General features: G+C 43.0%; 1 protein-coding gene across 4 annotated transcripts in view; it reads right to left on the minus strand.

Moving 5' to 3' along the window:
- The window catches only part of rbfox3a (RNA binding fox-1 homolog 3a), a 1,494,706-nt gene that overhangs the window by 498,376 nt on the left and 975,647 nt on the right, over window positions 1-20,683 (minus strand). The gene's annotated exons all lie outside the window — the stretch shown is intronic.

Here is a 20,683-nt window from a genome sequence, read left to right on the forward strand (position 1 = left end):
AAGTAGTAATTCAGGGCAGAACACTTAGGTACCTGGAACACAGAGCTAGCTGATGCACGGAGTGTTTAAAGTTTACATTTATTTAATAGTGCCATCAGTAAACCAGAACTTATTTACTGTTCAACCAAAAACCGCATTCTGACAGAACAAACAGTAACGGCAGATATTTCACACATTAGGGCAGTTCTGAATGTTTTAAGTTTATTTATTAGTGTCACAAGCAGGCTTACATTAACACTGCAATGAAGTTACTGCAAAAATCCCCTAAACGCCACACTCTGGCACCTATTCGTGTATACTGAGGGAGAATTTAGTATAGCCACTGCACCTAACCAGCACATCTTTCAGACTGTGGGAGGAAAGTGGAGCACCCAGAGGAAACCCACACAGACATGAGGAGAACCTACAGACTCTGTACAGACAGTGACCCAAGCTGGGAATTAAACCCAGGTCCCTGGCGCTGTGATGTAGCAGTGCTTACCACTGTGCCACCCGAATGATTAGAAGGGAAAATTAAGTGAATTAAAGTTTAAGTTTATTTATTAATTACAAGTAGGCTTACATTAACACTGCAATGAAGTTAGTGTGAAAATCCCTTAGTTGCCACACTCTGGCACCCGTTCAGGTACACTGAAGAAGAATTTATTATGGCCAATTCACCTAATCTGCATAAATTTGGACTGTGGGAGGAAACTGGAGCGCCTGGAGAAGCCCATGCAGACACAGGGAGAATGTGCAAACTCCACACAGACAGTGACCCAAGCCAGGAATCGAACTGGGATCCCTGACGCTGTGAGGCATCAGCCATGATCTTATTGAATGGCGGGGCAGGCTCGAAGGGCTAGATGGCCTACTCCTGCTCCTATTTCTTATGTTCTTATGTAAATACTGTGCCACTGGAAACCACATGAAGGAGAAAAGATTAGAAGGATATACAGATGAGATTAGATGAAGTATGGTCGGCAAAGGCTCCAGTGGAGCGTAAACACTGGTTGAATTGTCTGTTTCTGTGACTGCGGTTCGAAGTAATATTTAATTTGCACTTTCTTCTCTGTTTTACACCCAGCGTGAATCTGCATTATTCAGAGAGGAGCAATAAAAACACATAATGGACTCACCATGCATTGTGAATTGTAATTGTTTCCGTTCCCTTCTCTTATCTACAACATACTTAATTCCCCACACACATTGGATATTTCTCCTTTGGCAAGCACCATACTAAAACATGCAGTCAGGCCTGCAGTTGCACCCTTTGTAACTGCAGATCCTCTATCGTAGGCCTTCCCAAATTGTAAGCTGTGACACCCCACTCAGTGGGGTCCTGCGATGAGATTTTAAGGGGGTCACAAGCTCCAAGGTAGCAACAGCTGCCATGGGGCCTGGCCTGAATGCTAACAGTTGCAAAAGCCCCTTTAAACTCTTGCGTTTCTTTCCGACGTTGGACATGGTTAAGGCCTGATTACTGCTGCTGCAAAAAAGCCTGTGAAAAGGTAGGTGTTTATTGCAGTTAAAACACTTCCTACCATGCTCAAATGATGTCCCCCTGAACCCAGTCCCCCACCCCCCTGTTTACCAACTCTCATATCCACAAAGTTTTCATTCTGGAGTCATGCAATGCCTGGGACATTACAATGGGATCAAACCAAGGAAGGTTTTAGGGCCTGCTGGCCCATTGTATCACCACTGATGCTAAGTCACGTGTTCATTTTTAAATCTGAGTTTCACAGATTTTTGTGAACCAAAGGTACTGAGGGATCTGGAGTGAAGGCAGATTTATGAGTTAGGCTCACAGATCCACTACGATCTTGCTGCTTCATGGGGATAAACAGTCCCATCCTTTTCCTGGGGTGTTTGGAGCATTGTCAACACAGCCCTGTGAATTAAGCTTTTCCAGGAACGTACATAAAGATTTGATGGGGTGGAATAAAAATCTCTGCTTATAACTTCAAAAAACAGACTGTGCGCTTGAACCTCATGTTACATTTACAGAGTAAAGTTCAATTTCCATTCTCTTGTATCTCTTTGCGTCTTCATCTACCTCTCTCTGGGCGTTCCGCTCCCATCTGGGTGGTCACTTCCCCCTCTACGTCTCCTTTTTTGACCACGCTTTCCTTCTGTACCCCTTCCTCTTTCTTACTCTCCATCAGCACATAAGAAACAGATATCGGTCGAATGGCCTGTCAGCCCACTCTCTATTATGGTTAAAAAGACAGCTGCTGAGCTACTTGTTTAGCCAACAGTCCTCCAGTCTCTGCAGCACCAGCACTGCACTGGACAGAAGTGGAAGTTCAGGAGGACTTTGAAGCCGAAGGTAAGTTCAAGGAGTCGCAGGGCAGAGAATCATAGAATCCTTACAGTACAGAAGGAGGCCATTCGGCACATCATGTCTGCACTGACCACAATTCCACCCAGGCCCCACTCCTGCAACCCCAAGCATTTACCTTGCTAATCCCCCTGACACTAGGGTCAATGTATCATGGCCAATCAACTTAACCCGCACATCTTTGGACTGTGGGAGGAAACCGGAACACCCGGAGGAAACCCATGCAGACACGGGGAGAATATGCAAACTCCACACAGATAGTGACCCGAGGCTGGAATTCAACCCGGGTCTTTAGTGCTGTGAGGCAGCAATGCTAACCACTGTATCACCGTGCCGCCCCAAGAGGGTAGGGAAGGCCGGTGGCCAGTCAAAGGGGGTAATTGGGGTCTCAGAAGAGTGGCTGGTGGACATCAGAGGGGGCTGGACACCTGGAGACTTCTTGACTGTGAGGAGAGAGCAATTTCAGATAGGGACTGCTAGTGCAGTCAATCCCCTCCATCAACCCGCTCACCCAGGATGTAATTGTGTTCTTTTCTGTCCTACCCCATGGACATTCATTCCTCCAGCCAGCCTGAAAATTGAGGCTTGGTCGGAAATTGGGTAAGGGCAGGCTTCCTGTCTGAGGCCTTGCTCGCCTCAATGTAAAATTGTTTTGTTGTTGGGGTGGGTGAAAAGCCAGAGGGAATCTCATCCCTTCAATTTCACACTTTCCCAATCCATCAGCCCCACCTCACCGAAATACCACCAGTGGGGGAAAGTAAAATTCGGACCTTGGGATCCTGGGCTTCATAAAAATAAAAAATAGGAATGTGTCATGTACCATTGTACAGCATTGGCCCACCTCATCTGGAGTATGGTGTCCTATTCTGGCAGTGCACTTTAGGAAGGATGAAAGAAGAGGAATGCAGAAAAGAGTTTAGAGAATCGTTCCAGGGATTAAAAGCCTGGATTGCCCACCTGAACAGTAAAAAATTGCAGAGCTAGAGAGAAAGGGTGGGGAGTGGGACAAGTTAAATTGCTCATGCAGGGAGCTGGCACAAGCTTGATGGTCTGAATGGCCTCCTTTGCTGTAAACATGCTATGATTCCATGCTCACCAATGTATCCTGAAGAACAGTTGCTTTGCTTTGACTTTTTGAACTAGATCTACCTTCTAACTGACGTCACAATACACACACTAATACTCTGGAAATGCTACAGGGCAAATACATCAAAATAGGAAAGCTGAAGGGTTAACTGTGGCTATTGTTCAGTAGGCCTTTGGAAAGATCCCAGATGAATCAAAAGCAGCAGCTTGACTCTGGTAGTTCTGTGGGTGCTGACATAGAATGTGTCAGCAAATGTGGTGCTGTCAAAACTGCCAAGGAAATCTTCGTTTTGCATAATGAAATTACCAGGGCAAGTCTGCAAACCATAATTTTTAAAAGCGTGTTGTGACAGAAAAAAACTCTGCAAGCTGAAAAAAAAGTAATCAAAGTATGGTACCGCTCAAAACCAGTGATCTGATATAAACAATAGAACTCCTTATTGCAGATGAAGGCATTCATCCAGAAATACCCAATCTTGGAGAACGTTATCCTAATACACATTTTGTGAGATTTGAAGGCTTAAAACTTTTACCTTTCATAGGATCTTATCTTTCCCCATCAATGTTCCACAAAATGGTACATTTATTTCACTTTGTTATTGATTCCCCTCCGTCATCCAGTTTTCTGCAGTGTGTGTTGGCAGCACAGCGGCACAGTGGTTAGCATTACAGCCTCACAGCGTCAGGGACCCAGGTTCGATTCCCGGCTTGGGTCACTGTCCGTGTGGAGTCTGTATATTGTCTGCTTGGGTTTCCTCCCACACTCCAAAGATGTGCAGATTAGGTTGATTGGCCATGCAATTTCCCCTTAAGGTCAGGGAGATTAGTAGGGTAAAAATGTGAGATTACAAGGATAGGGCCTGGGTGGGAATGTTGCAGGTGCAGGCTTGATGGGCCAAATGGCCTCCTTCTGCACTATAGGGATTCTATGATCTTCTTACTTCTCCAATTCTGCAGATCAAACTCTCGTGCTCCCTTCCTCCTTCTGGGGAATCAGTTCCTTACATTAAACTTGGCAATGCTCCAAACTACGCAGTAGAGGGAGGGCTCTGGGAGGGGAAAGTGGGGCTTCAGGGGGAAAGGAGCAGAAAGATATGGAAGATGAAAGAGCGATTTGGACGGGAATGAATGAGGTTGCAAACCCAGAAGGAAAAAGCCAATATCCTTATTTCCCCATTTTACAGGTGGTCCATTTGAAAGACTACAACGCCAGTTCAGACCAGTATTCTTATTTCCATGTTTTACTGCTTTTCCCTTCTGGGAAGTAAAAAAATCTTTGTACATGTCCGACATTTGTACGAAGATATTCTTCAGGTATGTTGAAACAGTACACTACCTCTTGTATAAATTTTTTTCAATAAGTTTGTGGATTGCAATATGAGTATCTAAAGAAGGTTGCACAGTTTAAATGATTTATCACAACTTTCAATCCCTGCCTGCCTGAATTAACAAAATAGGGCTGAATCACTGGATGGAGGAAAGATAAATAGGCGAAAGCAGACAAGTGTTTTCGCACCATGTATGTGCAAACAATCCCTAGGCAGCCAGCTTGGAACAATGTAAGGTTTTGAAGATGTCTCAGTTCTCTCTATGCCCTTCTATCTGTGAAAGGAGAGCCAGAATGTAAATTAAATGAATTTCTAGCCCAAATATTCCAAGGATTCCACACTTTGGTGATGTTGGGGCCTGGAATCCAGACATCCTGCCCATGTGGCCTGCACCCACCATTTTTGCTGGGGCGGCGAAGTTGATTACAGAAATGGGGGTGGGTATCTCCAGTTCATGGCGACAGTTGAACATTTGAAAATGCAACTGCCTTCAAATTTTGGTCACCCAAGTTTTGGAAACACAACGAGTGGACTTTAGACATTTGAAGGAAAGATCTAAACCTGCCGGTATTGTTCGGGACGTAAGATGCCCTTAGGAGATGTCAGTACACCTTTGGGATTGTTTAAAGTAGACATGAATGAGTGTAAAAAAGTGGATAAGATCTTTGGAACTGTCAAGTCATTTAAATACCCTGCCTTTTAACTTTTGAAAAATATCAGCCAGCCTGAAGTTGAAAAAGAATTGCGCTTGTAATTCCAATAGTTTCTTGTTGAGATAAGCCTGAGGCTTACCTTGAAAGGATTGATGCTCCTTGACTTCCACAACCTATCATTATCATAGTGGGGCTTGGAAGCTCACAGTTTTGATCAAAAGCTCAGAGGGATTAGCTGTCTTTAATTGGGGGGAGGGCTACTTATACAAATGTTCAATTTTAAGGAGTTAAATACTTGAAGGAAATGTTTGTTTTTATAAATGAATAAGTACTTGAAGTGACCTTAAGTATATTAATTGGACATTTATCAATGATGTTCTTTCCTGACATAGTGAAATCTCTAATAGATTTTTTTTTACTTCATCTCATCATGGCTCCTGAGGTCTGCCACTGATGGATACTGGATGACATGAATGGAATAAGGACAAATGCAAGTGAGCGGGGCATAGGTTGGCATGAGTTGGCACAAAGTTGGTAAGGGTGTATGGAGTAGAGGAGCATTGGTCAGCATAGAAGGTTTGAGGGGCCATCAGGAGTTGGCAGGGAGATGTCGGTTGGCATGGAGTGTATGAGGAATCATGGAGGGAGTGGTTGGAGGCTTGAGATAACATGAGGTGGCAATGACAGAGCATGAGGAGTGTGCGGATAATGAGAGGTTAAGGGCCTGAGATCTGATTTTGGGTTAACAGTTTTTATCACAATTGAGACAAAGGGTGAAATCTTTCCGTCCTGCCTGCCACATGAATTATAGTGGGTGGGACAGGAACATGCACAAATCCATTGACATCAGGTGGGATTTTCCAAAACATGCACAAATCCACCGACATCAGATGGGACTTTCCAGTCTTGGGGGTGAATGCGGCCAGAAAATCCCATCTAAACTTCCAGAGCACTGAGATGGGCCCTTTACCCAGCCTATCGAGGTACCTGGTAGTCCCTGTGGGTACCTCTGCAATTTCCGAGGTGGTGGGTGGAACTGTAGTTAGTATTCTGTTGTAGGAAAGTTTGTCTGCACGTTCCAAATAACTGCACTTGTTTTACTTTTCAGACACATTATTCGTCCTCACAAAAGATTAACACAAGTTCAGTTGGACCCTCCCCCCATTTTATCTGAGGTATGCTAAGCAGAAAATACATATAGAAGTAAATTTCTATTAATGTTACCGACTGGCTTTTGCTCGGAGCACGCTTGTTTTGTAAGGAGTAGTAGATTGCAGCATGGAAATAATATACGGCTATGATATTAGACTGCTGTGTTCCTTTACATTGACAAAGGCTATTTTGTACTAAGCCCATATTGGGTGAAAGCCAACACCCTCACCTGTTGACAGAGGTTGAAAATGTTTGATCCAAAGATCAGTACTGGGTACAATTTTGTTCTTTGCTTGTATATCTAAATTATTTGAATTTCGGCACAGCGAGCAGAACATCACCATTTGCCGTGGGGGTTTGATAATCAGTTTGTGAAAGGCTTCAGGAGACTTGAGCAGGTTAGCAGAAGGCAGAGGCAGCTTAATGTGCAAATGTGTGAGGCAAAGCACGTTGGGACTACACAATCAATGAGAAAATACTATAGAGCTGGAGGAGCAGAGACCTTGAAAGTGCAAATTCAAGTGGAAAAAACCATAAAAAAGGCCAGTAGCAGTCTGGGTTTGTAAATTGGTGCCTCGAGCAGAGGAACAAATAAGTTCAATGAATTTATACAAGACAAAGGCTAGGCCACAGTTAAAGTACTGTGTGCAGTGTTGGATGTCTATTATAGAAAGGATATTAAGAGTAATGCTTTACCAGATCGGTATCAGGACAAAAAAACAATAATAATTAGAAGGCACACTGGTTACACTGTTGCCTCAGAGCACCAGAGATCCAGGTTCAATTTGGTCACTATCTGTGTGGAGTTTGCACATTCCCCCTGTGACTGCATGCATTTCCTCTGGGTACTCCGGTTTCCACCCACAGTCCAAAGGTGTGTGGGTTAGGTCGTTTGGCCATGCTAAATTGCCCTTATTGTCAGAGGGATTAGCTGGGTAAATACATGGGGTTACAGGAATAGGGCGGGGTAGGATTGTTATCAATGCAGGCTCGATGGGCTGAATGGCCTCCTTCTGCACTGTAGGGATTCTATGAAAAGGGGGTTGGGCAGGGGTTTTTAACATTATGACATGTTTTGCCAGATTGAATACAGAATGATCGTTCTGGTTGGGTAGTGTCAAGTGGTCATTAATTTGAAATCATTTTTACACGAGTAATTAAAAGAGGAATTATTATAGCACGGAATGCTTTGCTCTGGTTAGGCAGAGATCATTGGAAACAATGAAAAAGATGGCACTTTTAAAATAGGGAATTTTAAAACGGAAGGAAACTCTTGGGGAAGACAATTTGGTCAGAACACAAAGAGGTGTGTTTACAGATCACAGACAATAGTTGGAATTTTCCGGCTTTTCATGCCGGCAGATCTTCTGGTCCAGCCGATTTTGGTCCTGTAGGACCAAAACATCCCGTTGCTGCTGAACAGCAGGCGCACTGCGTCTCGCAAAACACCCTCAGGGGAGGCCAGAGAATCCCCTCCCTATTTTCCAAGATAAATATTCAAATTGATTAATTAAAGTTAATGAGAGGCAAAATTGATAAATGTTTAAAGACCAGAAAACCTGCAAAGTGACCTTGGAATTCAGGGGCACGATTTCAATACATTCAAAAGCCACTCACTGTTGGGCCCAAAGTCTGCAAATATAACTGGAACAATGTTTGTCATCAATGCTGAAGTTTTCCTTAAAATGATAATGTAAGGCAAACACAACTGCATCTTTGAACAAGCAAGTTTGCCTTTTGGAAAATCAACTTCTTAGAAACATATCTAGCCATTCTTAATCAATAGACAGAAAGCCTAGCTCATGGTTTTTGAAAAAGGGTAAATTAACTTGATTTTCGCTTAAGTTTTCTGCTTTCACCTTATAAGTTGGTAAAGATCCTTTTCAAACAATGACTAACTGGCTGAGCAATTTCCCATCAGTGGAGCAAATTACAAACATGAAACAAAGTACTTCTAGATCGCCAATACAATTATTTCTCACACCAAGACAGATCACCATTCAATTCAGATGACTGTAGGCTCTAACAAACTGACTTCAAGCTCCTAATTCTTTCTCACAGAATCCAGTCTGGTCTCCTAACTCAGGTAATTAACTTTTTGCTGCCATGATTACTATAACATAAGGAATGACTGTTGTAAATACTAACACATTAACAATAGTCATAAAACTGACAGGGAGGCATTTGTTGCACTAACTCCTCTGGGTACTACTCTGTTCCAACACATTTTTTTTCACCCTGACTTCCTCCCTTTCTCTCCTGAGAGCACTGACTCATGATTGAGTGGGATATCAGGCGTGCCACTCACACTCCTCATCCAAGTGGTATTCTGCAGAGGTAAGCTTAAACAATCAGCGACAAAAGGCTAATCCTCAAGGGACCATCATCGACAAGGTCAGGCTTGGCCTTACTTCTGGGGGAGAATATTTCACCCTGCTCCTTTTTTTAAATGTAAACTTAAATAAGTTTAGAAACAACACGTTGTAGTTGAGCAGGATACACAATATGGAACAAAAAGGTTTGCTAATTGCTGTGTTCCCTTCAGTTCAGGAGGATCAAGGTCAGTGTTACTGGCAATCATTTGCAGGTATTTTTGAATGCCTACATTGACATTCTTAGCTATAGAATCAGTAAAGAGTTTTAAAATGAAGGAGAATGATTTTAAATCGATTTGCCCTGGGTAACTGGGTCCACCTAAAATGATTTGAATTTTAACTTGTTGAACTAAGAAGGCAGAGAACGTTCCTACCCAATTACCAGTGGGCGTCACAGTGACACAGTGGTTAGCACTGCTGCCTCACAAAGCCAGGGATCTGGGTTCAATTCCGGTCTTGCGTCACTGTTCATGTGGAGCCTGCACATCCTCCGCATGGGTTTCCACCAGTTTCCTCCCACAGTCCAAAGATTTGTGAGTTAGGTTGATTGGCCATGCTAAATTGACCCTTAGTGTCAGGGGGATTAGCAGAGTAAGTGAAGGTTATGGGAATAGGACCTGGGTGAGATTGTGGTCAGTGCAGAGTCGATAGGCTGAATGTACTGTATGATTCAAAAGTGATTTGCATATGCATGTTGGGACTAGACTGTAAGATTTAATTGGTAACCTGAGTGAGAAGCCACAATGAGTTTCCAGGTCAACCGAGCAGTGAAGGTGATCAGGAGCGGGGGAGCATTTTTTTTCCCTTTGGGAAAGCAGCAGGATTCATTTTTGTTCATCTGGTTGAGATGCAGCAGCCATGAAGAGCAGTTAGGTAGTTGGAATGGGCACCTCAGTCACACACGTGCCAACAGCAGAGTGGAAGGTTTGTCAAACTATTCTCATCGTGTAACAGAGGCCTGTAAAAGACTGCAAGGGTAAAGTTACCAAGTTCTGAAATGTTCCTGAAATAGCAAATCCCCTGGGGTTGATTCGTTGCTCTCACTCTTATTCTGAAGTCTTCTCATGTAACTCCCCCAGCCCTTGGCATATTACGGTGGACACAGTAAGAAGTCTGACAACACCAGGTTTAAGTCCAACCAATTGGTTGCACTTAAACCTGGTGTTGTCAGACTTCTTACTGAGTTTACCCCAGTCCAACGCCGGCACCTTCACATCATATTACGGTAGGCCAGGATATTCACCCATGCCCTCACATGCAGTCACCAACCACAACCTCTCCCACCCCCCCAACATTGGCAAATTGCCTACAAAGAAGGCACAGGGCAGAATCTAGCCACAACTTATTTTATCCCAATTTCTGGTCCCCGATTGAGTGATCTATCCAAAAACTGACTGCAACCTTGGCCCCCAAGATTTGCCATGGGGCAATTACATAATGATGATCACAACATTTTGCCACATGCTCAACAATTTGCTGTCTTCAAGTGTTCTGAAGAAACTTGCAACAGTCAATAGTTATAAATTCCCAGTGAAGCCTTTTGCAGAGGTGCCTAGGAAACTTGGTGGAAACCCAATAGTTTCCCAAAGAGCAAGGCCTGACCAGTGTGGAAATCATACTCTTTTCAGGTTCCTTCTTCGATCTAAACCCTAACTTTTTCCAAAGTTTTCAGCTGGATATCAATTTTAACAATAACCAACATCTAACTTTTACAGACGCACCACAGAAAGCATTCTTTCTGGTTGTATCACAGCTTGGTAAGGCTCCTGCTCTATCCAAGACTGCAAGAAACTACAAAGGATCATGAACGAAACCCAGTCCATTACTCAAACCAGCCTCCCACCCACTGACACTAGCTACGCTTCCCACTGCCTTGGAAAAGCAGCCAGCATAATTAAGGACTCCACACACCCCCGAACATACTCTCTTCTACCCTCTTCAAAATACGGCCAAGGTAGATGAAGGGGGCAGAGTTCTCTCCTAAAGGATATTATCAAGCCATTTGGGTTTTTATTTTTTCCAATACTGTTGACGATTACCAGACTAACTTTTCATTCCAGAGTTATTTGATGAATTGAATTTCAATTCCTGGCTAGGATTCTTGCCTCTGAATCATTAGTCAAGGGATCTGCATTGCTCATCTAGACACATAACCAAAAGTGGGTATCCTCAGAAAATTAATTAAGCATAATTAAGGACCCCACACACCCTGGACACTCTCTCTTCCACCATCTTCTGTCAGGAGAAAGATACAAAAGTCTGAGGACACATGCCAACTGACTCAAAACAGCTTCCTCCCTGCTGCCATCGGACTTTTGAATGGACCTATCTAATATTAAGTTGATCTTTCTGTACATTCTAGCTGTGACTGTAACACTACATTCTGCACTCTCTCTCCTTTCCTTCTCTATGAACTGTATTGCGCACATGAAACAATACTTTTCACTGTATACCAATACATGTGACAACAATATATCAAATCAAACATCTACTCTGAGCTAGATCAATCACATGTGAGAGGACAATTAATTGTTGTTGGAGAGAACACATTAAATACTCAAAACTAATATTATCTACTCGGTGATAAGATTAATAGGTAGCTGGCACTTACCTTCACGGTTGTATCATCTTCCTATCTGGCCTAACAAACTGCAAGGTCCAATGAAAGTTAGAAATTTTTTTTCATAATTCCAGGCCCAACCTTTCATTCACATTTGAAAATTAAAGCAATTAAACAAGGATGTTTCTATTGTAGTACAGTGATGGATTTTTTTTTGTTGCAACGGGTAATATTTCTACGATGAACCAAGTGCATTTTGCTTGCATGCTTTTGAGTGAACATGAGTTCACAGCCCCCCGTGAAACTTTGCAGACATCAGACAAATGAAAATCTTTTAATGATACGCATTTGCTTTAATTGGGTCAGCACTGCTCCAACATGCATCTGATGGCAATTGGTAGCACTACTATTTCCTGGTCTCACCTCGATTATTCACAAAGGGCTAAATGGCCTCCTCCTGCTCCTATCTTCTATGTTTCTACGTTTCTAAATCAAGATCACATTTGGATCAGAGGGTGATAACTGTGAGAAAAAATGAGCATGTCAAATTTAAAGGGAAGAGGACAAGTAGGAACATAGAAAATAGGAGTAGGACATTTGGCCCTTTAAGTCTGCTTCGCCATTCATTATAATTATAACTAATCATCCAACTCAATAACCTGTTGCTGCTTCCCCCCACCCACCTGATCCTGTAATCACCTTCGCCCCTAGTGCCATATCTAACTCCTTCTTGAAAACATCTGATGATTTGGCCTCAACTGCTTTCCGTGGTAGAAAATTCCACAGGGTGACCACCCTCTGGGTGAAGAAACTTCTCCTCATCTCAGTCCTAAACTGTTTATTCCTTATCATTATACTGCAACCCTTAGTTCTGGACGCACCTCCATCCAGAACATCCTTCCTGCATCCAGTCTGTCTATTCCTTTTATAATTTGAGAAGTTCCCACTAGATTCCCCCTCATTCTTCTGAATTCCAGCAAATGTAATCTGAACTGACTCAATCCCTCTACTTACGTCAGTCCTGCCATCCCAGGAATCAGTCTGGTAAACCTTTGCTGCACTTCCTCTCGAGAAAGAGCATCCTCTCAGATAAGAGGCCAAAACTGCTCATAATATTCCAGGTGTGGTCTCACCAAGGCCCTGTATATTTGCATCAAGACATCCCTGCTCCTGTACTCAAATCCTGTCACCATGGTGGCCAACATATCATTTGCCTTCTTTACCGCCTGCTGCACCTGCATGCTTATTTTCAGCAATTGGTCTATGAGGAAACCCAGGTCCTATTAAACATTCCCCTTTCTCAATCCTCATAGGTAATCATCTGTCTTCCTATTTTTGCTACCAGAGTGGATAACTTCATATTTATCCACATTATACTGCATCTGCTGTGCATTTACCCAGTAAGGGAGGCATCACGAGAAAGGTGGTAAAAAATCTAGAAGGATCCTGAACAGCATTAGAAGGCACTCTGCTATTATCTATATGCTATGCTATCGATGATTGGAGTGCTTTTGAAAAGCGATGCAGCTGAATGGTTAGACTATCACATCTCATGGTGATGCTACCAGGGGTGCGGCTAACACAGTTTTATTTATGAAAAGGAACCTCCATTTAAAGATCTGCCACCTCTTAGAGGCACAGGAGTTCAGCAGCTGCCAGATGAGCAGACAGCACCTCTCACGTGGCTTGACCTGCCTGGCATCTATCTAAAACTTCTCCTGACTTTCGAACTTGTCATCTTAGAAGGTTCCTATTGACAAACTGTTTGATGGCAATAAAGAGAGATTGAAGCAACAACACAAATGGTTCAGATTGAGTAATACAACAGTAGAAGGCAAATTGAAGACTTGTAACTCTTGCAAAATCTATAGGCCTCTTAAAGGTCTTCCAGCCTGCAGGACCCCATGCGGCTTCCTTTCTGCCAAGTTTCAATGGTTATAGAACATAGAAAAACTACAACACAATACGGGCCCTTCAGCCCACAAAGTTGTGCCGAACATGTCCCTACCTTATAGGCTTACCTATAACCCTCTATTTTCTTAAGTCCCATGTACTTATCTAAAAGTCTCTTAAAAGACCCTATCGAATCCACCTCCACCATGTGGGGACTTGGCATCCAGTTGTGTCTGCAGAACTGTATATGATACAGCATCTTTCCCCTTTCTTTCTTCATATTTTAATGAATTTCCTACCTTATTTGATTGAAACCTCCATTTGCCTGGGTCAAGCCAGAACTGGAAGGTTCTGCAATGCTCGATCCCACTGCAAATGCAACAGAATCAATTTTTATCTGATGTTCCTGCCTCTCGCTCCACTGTTAATGCCCCAAATATCCCTCTCAGGTCACAATGTGATTGGTGTAGGCATATATTTGGTAGATGTCTGGACTGGTGCCTACATAGATCAGAACAATGTGGGCTCACAGAATCACAGAATCTCTACTGTGCAGAAGTTGTTCATTCGGCTTGTCACACCTTCACTAACTATAATGAGCCCTATCCCTGTATTTACGCTGCTAGTCCCCCTGACTCTAAGGGGCAAGTTAGCATGGCCCATCTACCTGGGCTGCGCATCTTTGGAATGTGGGAAGAAACCAGAACACTTAGAGGAAACCCATGCAGACACAGGGAGAACATGCAAACTCCACACAGACAGTGATCCAAGTCCAGAATTGAACCTGGGTTCCTAGCACTGTGAGGCAGCATTGCTAACCACTGTACCATTGTGTTGAACCCATAATTTACTGGGACTTAATAGCGCTCCTCGCAAACTATCTGACATCATTTTCTGCTCTCACTGGTCTGCTCTTACAAGGAATAATGCAAATTGAGCCTGGAACACAGATAGCACAGTGTCCAGAATGCTGAAATATAATTTTCAATAGTTGAGCTTTCACACTGCGGCAAGGCTTACTCATTTAAGTGATATGAATATATTGAACAATCATTATACTAACACAGCAATGCTTCACTTTTAACTACCTAATCTGCCAGTTCACAAGATTAATTGCATGTCTTGAGCATGCTAGTGCTTGAGAAATTTTCAAACAGCCATTTCTTAAGACAGAATCAGAGGAATTGTAATACAGAAGGGGGCATTCACCTTATTGTGCTTATCCACCAGGTCCTACTCTTCAGCCACAGCATCCTATACAATCCCGTTGTCTGATTCTTTTCCCAAACCCTAGGATGTGGTGGAAACCGCAGCTTAAATGATTACAACACAGGGAAAGGCCAGTGGTGGCTGTTGTAAATATATATCACATCAGTACTGTCAGCCGACACTGATACATCCAGAATATGTAACACCGCTGCCATCTCTGGACCTCAGTGTATTAAATGAGGCTTACAGCTGAGGAAGGCTGTTTGACCCATCTTAATTCTTTCATCCATCTTTGCTGTTGCAGCAAATGATCTCTTTCTAGTTCCTGGGGCTTGATTTTCAGGCCCCGCTGAGTTTGGGAACAGAGGTGGATGAGGCCTGAATTATTTGCTGGTTTTCTGGTCCTATTTGCTATGATTCCCATGGCGGGCGGGATGGGAAAATTCCGCCCGTGGTGTCCATCACATGACTTCACCATGCTTATGCTTTATTATACAACTGATGTTTTGAGCCAAAGTGATTCGACTTGTAAAACCTGGTTACAGGGAGCATCCTAACTGGACAAATTTATTCTGAAATTGATATGGTCACATAAAAGTTTTGTATGGATTCCTGGTCCACTTTGGGAAGTTGGAATCATAGAATCCCCACAGTTTAAGAGGAGGCCATTCGGCCCATCGCATCTGCCCTGAAGTCAGTCCCACCCAGGCCCTATTCCCGTAACTCCATATAATTACCCTGCTAATCCTCCTGAGACTAGGGTCAATTTAGCATGGCCAATCAATGTAACCCACACATCTTTGGACTGTGGGAGAAAACTGGAACACCCACAGGTAACCCATGCAGATACGGGGGAGAATGTGCAAGCTCCACACAGACAGTGATCCAAGCCAGGAATTGAACCTGGGTCTCTGGCACTGTGAGGCAGCAGTGCTAATCACTGTAGCACCCTGAGACTTGTAAAAATTGGTTACAGGGAACTTCCTAACTGGACAAATTTACTATGAAGTTGATATGGTCATATAAAAAAATTTTGTATGGATTCCTGGTCCACTTGAGAAGTAATTCAAGGCTCCATCAACTAAGTTATGGAGGTTGTCAATGATTTCAGTCCACCCCATTCTAAACATTTTAGCACCTGTGTGACAGAAGGTGGCATAGGTGATGGCCAATGAGAAAGACCCCTGCCCAGCTAAAGGTGGATGAGTGTTGACTGCAGTGTTGGAGATTTAAGGTGCCCCTCAGGTGGTGTGCAGGAAAATGCTGCGTAGTTTATAAAAAAAACTCACTTATCAATAATTAATCTCACTTAAGAAAGGAGCCCTGATGTTCAGAAAGTTTCCCCAGCTTCCAGAACAAAAGCAACAACCAACATGAAAATTTCATGGTATTATTCATGCACTCCGCCCACCACTCACCATGCATTGCACTAATTAAACAAAAAACATAGAAAAAAAAACCTCAACTATTGCACTGACAACCAAATCTCACAGCCAGCTGTGTTTTCACTGAAATTATTCAAAAGGCCTGTGACTAAAAATTCATCGGCTCACTGTTCTCCATACGGAGGTTTTGCAACTATACTTGGACACAGATTTAGCTCAATGTGAAATTAGGGGCCGTTGTTAGCTTTATCTGAGGTAAAAAAAGAGTGATGTTCTTTTTTCCCATTGTAAATTATGACCCAGTAAAGAAAGCTGGGAATGTCGGTTGGTGACTTGTGCTCAGAAAGGATGTGTTCATGTGAACGGCAATGAGAAATAACTGTGGATCATAATGCACCTGCAAAAATGATCCTTCACCATTTTCCAGAAAACCGACAAACGATTTAACTCAATGGAGGTGTTTAACTAACTGTGGCGTGTGTGAGTTTTAGATTCAAAGAATGGATCAATACATTCTGGGTATGATCACTGTTACAACAAAGCAACTTCAGGATTGCTTTAGCACATTTCCAGCTAAGCAATTTGAGGCTATTTGCGTGACAGGAAAGGTGGAGATAATTGGCTTAAAAAATTATAACGGGAATATGAGGATAGTACAGGGCATATTCAGGCATGATGGAAAATAGGATGTATTGATCTACAAAGGGAAAATTTATACTCGCATAGATAGATGTGTTAGCATAGACAAAGAAATGTAGAAGTCAATAAGGATTATCCAAACAACAATGTACATTCTATGATGAAAGAAGGAAGGTATTTCTTTGTGGTACATCAATAACGTCACCTCTCATAGAGCATAAAACATAGAATCGTATAGTGCAGAAGGAGGCCATTTGGCCCATCGAGTCTGCACTGACCACAATCCCACCCAGGCCCTATACCATAACCTCATTCATCTATCCCAGCTGATCCCCCTGACACAAAGGGGCAATTTAGCATGACCAATCCACCTAATCCACACATCTTTGGACTGTGGGAGGAAACTGGAGCACCTGGAGGAAACCCAAGCAGACATGGGGAGAACGTACAAATTGCACACAGACGGTGACCCAAGGATGGAATTGAACCCAGTTCCCTTGCACTGTGAGACAGCAGAGCTAACCATTGTGTCACCATGCCACCCCTTTTTTTTAGAACAGATTTTTCTTTTATTTATTTAAAATCAAAAAACCAAATTGGTCCAATCAAAGTCCCTACAAGAGAGACATTGCAGATCCAAGCTGAAAAGACAGGCCCCACTTTTCCTGCCTCGGGCTTGATCAACATAACCCAAGCTGACAGGAGTGGGCATTACACCCCCTCCTGGGCTTGATCTGAGCTTCATCTTAGCCAAAAGGCCCAGATGGCGTTTTAAAAAACTGCTTCAAGTGAAGCCTCAGTGTAATCTCATTGACTTCTATCAAGTGTAGGATTAGCAAACTATACTTGGTCTTAGCCAAAAGGCCAAGAAGAGATAGCTTAATTCTTCTAAACTCCACTGGGTAATAGGCGCAACCTGTTCAACCTTTCTTCGTAAAGTAAGTCCCTTACCCCAGGAATGAGTCCTGTGAACCTTCTCTGAACTGTTCTTAATGCAATTACATAATTTTTTAAATAAGGAGATTAAATTTGTACACAGTGTTACAAACATGGCCTCACCAAGGCCCTCTACAGCTGCAGTAAAACTTCCCTACTTTTATATTCCATGCAACTTGCAATAAACGCTAATGTGGCAGCACTGGTTAGCACTATGGCTTCGAGAGCCAGGGACCTGGGTTCAATTCCTGGGTCACAGCCTGTGTGCACATTCTCCCCTAGACTGTGTGCGTTTCCCCCACGTGCTCTGGTTTCCTCCCATAGTCTGAAAGACTTGCTGGTTAGGTGCATTGGCCATGCTAATTCTCCCTCAGTGTACCCAAACAGACGCCGGAGTGTGGTGACTAGGGGATTTTCACAGTAACTTCATTGCGATTATAATATATATCCTTCTTGTGACTCTAATAAATAAACTTAAATTGTAAACTTTCCATTTGTCTCCCTAATTATTTGTTGTATCTGCATACTAACTTTTTGTGATTCATGTACCACGACATCCAGATCCCCCTGTATCACTGGGTTCCGTAACCTCTCTCCACTTAAATAGTACATAGCTTTTCTATTCTTTCTGCCAAAATGGACAAATCATTTTCCCACATTATACTCTATATGCCAAATTTTTGCCCACTCACTTAACCTGTCAGCATCCCTTTGCAGATTTTCTATTTCCTCTTGACAACTTACTTTTCTACCTATTGGTAGATTCAGAAAATCATAGATTCAACAGAGCAGAAGGGGGCAATTTGGCCCATCAAGCCTGCACCAACAATAATCTCACCCAGCTCTCATCCCCGTAACCCCATATATTTACCCATCGAACCCTCCTGACATTAAAGGGCAATTTAACATGGCCAATCCACCTAACCAGCACATATTTGGAGTATGGGAGGAAACCAGAGCACCTGGAGGAAACTCAACACAGACACAGGGAGAATGTGCAAACTCCACACAGACAGACACCCAAGGCTGGAACTGAACCTGAGACTCTGGTGCTCTGAGGCAGCAGTACTAACCGTTGTGCCACCATGCTTCTTTTGTTACAATCCACCCCAGGGAAAGTTCCCCAAAGTTGTTGATCCAGGTGAGACCCTTCAGTTTGTGACTGTCCGATGGGGAGACCCCTAGATTTTTACAATCCCAGATGAAGAGGGATGAACTGGCTCTTCTTGGCTGGAATCTGGCTGTTTCTTCCGGTCTTCTGGTCCTGCCCACTGGCGAATGGCGTGCCGCATCTGCCAGGTTAGGGAAGGCCTGCTGGTGACCTCTCCACTCCCTGATTGGCTTGTGGTTCAGTGATGAGCCTTACTGAAGTGAGGCAGCAAAGCTGGTCTCTCACTGGCTTGCCAGTCAGCAGGCAAAACCCGCGACGCACCAGCAGGGTTCTGCCTAATATCTGAGCCTGTGATTCAGAAATGGATTTCCCAATTTCCAAGTTAACACAGTATTTGCTCATTCCCACACTTGCTTTCAGCTGGTGAATTGCTATGATGTGATGGTATTGAATGCCAGCTGCAGAATTTCTTAATAATTTATTATGGGGAGGCGATTGCCTACCTATTATTCACTCCAAAATCGCCCAACAATTTTTGTAAACAACATATTTTATGCTTTTTATTCATATTCTGGAAAGCTATGTCCCTAGATACTCAGGACAAAACCACTAAACAACCTCCGCCAATATGTTACACCCAACCGTTTACACAGGAGGGCGAATTTCTCCTGTGTCCTGCAATAGGTCTGCACTCAAAGGGCATTCCAAGCTGGTGAGTGGTATAATGTTATAGCACTATTCCCAACCCATCCTTGCTTTGAGTCAACCTCTCCAACTGGGTTGCCAAAGAACTGTTGAATTAACGGATCAGTGCATGTGCTCTGCGACGTGAGTTAAAACTACATAATTTTGTTTTCTGTGGGAGTACCAGAATAATGAGTATTTCTGAATTATGAACAAAAGTTAAAGACTCAAAACTATTTTGCAGCCGTACTCAGTGCATTTAACTAAATATTTAACGGCAAGTAGTTGAATATTTTATGCCATTGTCAACTCGCATAACAAGTTACATTTTCTGTCATAAGTAAAAGCTGTCATGAGACCAAAATTGATGCCATATTGACGCTAAAGTGTGAACTGACAGGAAAAGCTCAGCCACCACAGCACACTCCGAGAAGCCTACAAAACCAAAATCACTTGCAAACTAAATACACACGTATTCACAAAAATCCATTTTTTCATAACACATAAACATTGGCCCAATATGAAATGTTATTTTATCCTTTGAACTGTGCCAGGCTGTGTTTTCCAATTATTTCCAAGTGTGGTGACTTAAACCAGCATTTGCCATCCTAGGTTCTATTCCTTGGAATTTTTGGTAAATCACCAAACTTTGCAAGTTATCAACTGGTAGCCATAGAAAAAAGTTGCAGTAGTCGGCCATTCGGTCCTTTGAACCTGCACCACTATTCAATATGAACATGGCTGAACATGCACTTTCAGTATCGCACTCCCATTTTCTCTCCATACTCCTTCATCTCTTTAGTCACAACAGCCGTGTCCAGCTCCCTCTTGAACATATCTAATGGACTGGCCTCAACAGTTGTGCTAGACAATTCCACAGGTTCACAATTCTGAGTGAAAAAGTTCTTCCTCATCTCAGTCCTGAATGGCTTACCCCTTATTCTTAGACCGTGACCCCTAGTTCTGGACTTTCCCAACATCAGGAACATTCTTCCCATATCTAGCCTGTCCAGTTCCATCAGGATTTTATATGTTTCTCTGAGATTCCCTCTCATTTTGCTAAATTCCAGTGAGTGCAAGCCCAGTCGATCCAGTCTCTCTTCATGCGTCAGTCCTGCCATTCCAGGAGTCAGTCTATTAAGTAAAAGCTAACCATTCTTTCAACAACTTCCCTGCTAATGGCCATTTGTTGAGCTTTAGTGGAACAATGTCAGCATTTGTAACAAAGCGTATTTTAGCACGATAGCGGACCCTTTGTGACTCTTTGCCTTATGTAACACCTCTTTGCATGTTTCTCTCTCTTGCACAGAAAAAAAAATCTCCCTGTGTCTCCATGGGTTTCCTTTGGG

The sequence above is a fragment of the Carcharhinus amblyrhynchos genome, chromosome 21 (genome assembly GCF_965287045.1).
Source record: "Carcharhinus amblyrhynchos chromosome 21, sCarAmb.v2.hapA, whole genome shotgun sequence".
In the NCBI taxonomy this organism is placed as follows: Eukaryota; Metazoa; Chordata; class Chondrichthyes; order Carcharhiniformes; family Carcharhinidae; genus Carcharhinus; species Carcharhinus amblyrhynchos.